Here is a 4,872-nt window from a genome sequence, read left to right as displayed (position 1 = left end):
CCTCGGATTGATCAAACACAATCCGGTGAAAGGTCGGGTTGATCAAACACAACCCGGACAAAGAAACAAGAGTGATCCAACATACTCTTGACCCGCGAATAAAATTCCGGGATTTGGGTACCTGCACGCACAAAAATCCCAAGCATAGAATGGAGATGGAGAAGGGAGGAAAGGATTTTATCCTCCCCGAGTTATTGAACTTGGAAAGTTTAAGGTTTCAAAAACATACCTTTCTAGAGGCTGCCGAGAGGAGAAATAACGTTTCGCCTACTTATACTTCGAATTTGGGGCTGAAAATTTGATAGGAGGAGCAGCTCTGGATGGGGAAGCTTCTGTCAAAATTTCAGGTTGATCGGAGCAAGGGAAGGTGGTGAACCGGTGGTCGGTAGTGGCGGCGGTCTGGAATTTTCCGGCGGCCGGTTCGGAGACTTTCCGGCCGGTTCTCAAGGTGAGGCCGGCGGCGTTGGATCCGTGACGGAAAGAGCTTTCTGGGGATATAAAATTCCGGCGGAGGGCAGTCGGAATTTTGGTCGGAAATCGGGAAAAACAAGGCTGCCCGATTTTAGGGTTTGGAAAAAAAAATGGTGGGCTATTGGCTCTAGGGTTAGAACAAAGTGCATGATAACGTGATGAAGAATAAAGTGTAGAGACAAAGAGATAGCAAGAGAGTCATCTTATTCATTGATAGGAGCCCTTTATATAGGGAATTACACAATACCAATATGGTAAGGATATGAATACATAGATCTAGTCTAACTACATATCCTATTGGCATAAGGCCAAGGCACACATAGAAAATATCCTAGAACAGATTTTACTTTATGTGATTATATTTCCAACTGATTCTTATATTAGTGTTTTGAAAATCACAACAATGTTGTCCATAATTGTCATTACTCATTAGGATATTGAGGCATTACTTATAGTTTCTGTAAACGTAAATTGAACTCATAATTTTTTATTTTCTAAAAAGAGACTATACCGTTAGACTAAATGATCCTGGGTCTGCTGCCTTCAGTTTCCAAAACTTTTCAAGATACAACACGTTGCCACCCACAAAACTTTTCAAAATACTACACATGGCAATAGACACACCCTAAAAACTTCTTTTTTTTATCAACATTAAAACTTTTCTAAGAGAAAAAATAAAAAAATAATTATGCCTGTCAAGATAATAACGAAAAGGTCGTATTAGTAAGAGGATAGAAAATGAATGTTGGGGTCCAAAGAAGGAATGTGGCTTTGGATTTAGACAGGAAAAACTTATCCAACGGTACTAAATAGTGAAAGACTTGTTTCACGTGCATTGGTGACAGTGGACCAACCTTGGTTGAAAGCTACAGTTCATGGGCCAATAAACTATGACAGTGGATTGGTATAAGATTGTCCACCACAGTACTATCGTAGGCACCTAATCCCATTCCTTAACCCGCCACCAGCAAGTCAGCATAATCTTTCATAAGGTCCCATAACTTTCTAACCAAGAAAAAATTTGTCACATTACTTTCAATTTTGCCTTTTTATACTCGACAAACTACTTTCTATTTTGACTCTTTTGTGTTCATTTTTCCGAGTGTCTAGTTGCCTTCATGACTTACAAAATATAGACCAACTCGTTGAGTATGAATTCATTATTAGTAGGTTGAAATTTAATTACATTATATTTAGATGAGCATATTCACATGCATTTCATACATCTAATTAAAAGTTAATTAGAGATTAGCGAGTACATATACAACGTGAATCGATCAGATAGTTCAATCCTTTTTTTTTTTTGAATCATCTCTAACGTTAACAATATCATTAATCATCAACAGAGGTTACATTGCATATTATTCTACCGTCATATGGGCAGAGAACGAATTACAACAAGTCGATAAGCAAAAGTAGTACCCTCATAATCATCATTACATCATTTCATGCTCACAATAAGTGAGCCTGTAACCATTGAAAAAAAAAAGGCACCACTTGGGAAAAAAAAGGTGTAGTCAGAAAATCTAAAAACCAAAATATGCATAGAGTGAACACTGAAGCATGGTTAGATTCCCGCCTAGAGTTCTCTAACAAAAAGGAATTATTGGAATTAAACTAGAAATAAAAGCAATAACTAAATTTGAGATCCAGCTGGCCCAAATGCAAACAAAATCCATGGGTCGTCGTCACAATACATATGTCGTCGTCATCGTTGCCCAACGACAAGGAACAAAACATCTAACGCCACACTACCACCAAAAGCACCAGACCCCGATTTAAGCCGAGATCCCAATGCCCTAAAAGACATCAAGTCTCTATCGGTGTGGTTTTACCGCTGCTGCATTCAAGATCCAAAAAAATAGCCTCTTTTGATGAAGTTATACTCGTCGGCGTCTTCTGGATCCGAAACCCAAAATCTACCGCCCTATGAATGTAAATTTCGACTATCCGATTCACCCAAAAGTTTTGTAAGAAAATAACTCAAATCTATGTCAACTACTGCAAGTGGCCTAGTGGTTTTGGCCTAGTTAGGTATGCTCCCCAATCTAGGTTTGAATCCCGAAGCTGTACAAAGTGGTCAGGCACTATGCTGCAATGCATAGTTGAAACATTTCGCATGGTCGTAGGATTGACTTCGGGGCCTAGGAAGCCTTTAGGGCACCCTAAAACTGTCAAAAAAAAAAACTCAAATCTCTGTCAAACTTCGAGCTACCTTGATCCAAACCATGTGACATTTTAAATCCTCGTCTTGTAGCAAAACCACACATCGTTTGCGGTCAAGAGACCCTTTGAGATTGAATATGGTTCTTTTGAGAATTGGATTGAGTTTTACTTCTCTTTTCCATCATTTATTACATAAATTTATTACTATAATAAGCCTACTCATTTGTGTTATTGCCAATTTCACCTCATGATGTTCAATTTTTTGTTTACCAAAAGAAAAAAGAGAACTAAACGAGGTCTAAAAGCTATGAGACATATTACATAAGTCTTTGAAGTAGTGAAATTTCATAATTGTAATAGTTGTGAAAACCCATATTCAAATTCAAAACCAAGATTGCCTGGAATTTAGAAACTTTTGAAAAAGACCGTATGCATGAACCCGGATCCAAAGACAACTCAAACCTGACAACTACTTTTGACATATTACGTTTCTTCAACCCATATGTCAATTATGACATAGAAAAATACTTATTCTATCGGTCAAATCTAACCTCGCTATTTTCCGATACCAACTCATTGTTCACCAAGAGAATAGAAGGGTTTTTTTTTTTTTTTTTGAATAAAAGATGCATCCGCTATCTTCAAAATTTATGAACAAAAGTTACATTTGCTATCTTATTTCATGTGCCATATTCTTTCTTATCCCTTGTTCATTTTCTCACACCCAAAATTTCTACTCCAATCTCGAATACATCAACATGAATGATAATTTTTCATATTCAAGTTTCTCGATTCACAAATTGAATACCCATAAACCTGATTATAGGCGTTTTGTGGTAGGGATATTTTTGGTGCCGCCACGACTGACTTTGGCAAAGCTTTGGTTTCTCTAATTCCAAGTGGTATGAAGTTGTTTAGCATTTTGGTGTCTGAGCGGTTTAGTTTTGGGTGGAGTGTGTGTCACTTGGTGAATGTGTTATGTCGTTTTTTGAAATGGTAATTTGTTATGTGATCTGTGTAGTATTAGGTTCTTTTGTTTGGTTGAACATGAAGAACACATGAGGATTTGACTTCTAATATGGAGATGAGTTTGCAAAAAATGTATTTCTGAATCTGTATATGACAGTTCACATTTCTGCTAATTTTGAGTCTTTTCCTTCTTTGAACAGGAATTGGAACAAGAGATATTAAAATTACTACAAGAAAGAGAATAGATAGAGAAAAAATAGTTTGACATTTCGAATTTGGTAAGTATTTTGACATTTCCATTCGAGATGCTCTAAGGTGCAATAAAACAACAAAACTTCTCTCGAGACACGATACATCACCAGTTCACCACATATCCAGAACCATAATGCTCTTGTCATTGTGGCAACATTCCTACGACACTTAAAGTTATTTCATGTTGCTAGTTGTACAATTCAAAAGACCAGGTATGAATAAATGGAAGAGTGAAATCGTGAATCACCAACAAAATGACTGGAACCAGATTTACCAACCAGCAGAGTTGGTGGTCATGTGGTCATATATATATATATATATATATATATATATAGAGAGAGCTGATTGGATGGGACCACCAACTCTGCTAGTTGGCAAATCTGATTCCAAAATGACTAGGGTCACACTATTTGCTTTAAGATGATTTGTGTTAGGCCGGAGCCCATAAAAAGACATATCAAACCATCAAAAATTGATGACAAAGTGAGTAAAGTTCTGTAATAAATTACAACTAAGCAAAATTGTATAAAACTTCATCTAACGAAGATGACGCTGCGATACTTCATTCGTGTCGGATCAAAAAAGTTTTATTTTTTAATCAAAATTATAGATTTATCAAATATTCATTTATAAAAGAATTTATAATACGTTGTAAAGCTTATTACTTAAATAGAAGAATAACATACAACCTTTCCATTTACGTGTCATGGGTGATGAAAACACAAACATCCAACTACGGCACACAAAATGTAAGGTGGGTGAGATTTTTAGTTTTAAAGACGTCTCCTTTCCTTCGCTAGTTTTAGTTTTGCAAAACAAAAACGAAACCTGTGGGTTTTACATTCCAAAGCAGCGGACAACCAAAACCATGGGCAGTTTTAAGTTTTCCTTCTTCTCCACTCTCAAAACCGACTGCTCCTCTCTCCCTGAGTTTAGTATATTTATCGCTTCTGTACTTGGTCCTTTGTCTCACAATCCCTGTGCACACCAAACCCCTCCTTCTCTCTCTCTCTC

This window comes from Fragaria vesca, linkage group LG6 (assembly GCF_000184155.1).
Source record: "Fragaria vesca subsp. vesca linkage group LG6, FraVesHawaii_1.0, whole genome shotgun sequence".
Taxonomy (NCBI): Eukaryota; Viridiplantae; Streptophyta; class Magnoliopsida; order Rosales; family Rosaceae; genus Fragaria; species Fragaria vesca.
The sequence above is the reverse complement of the archived record's forward strand: the minus strand, read 5'-3'. Positions refer to the sequence as shown.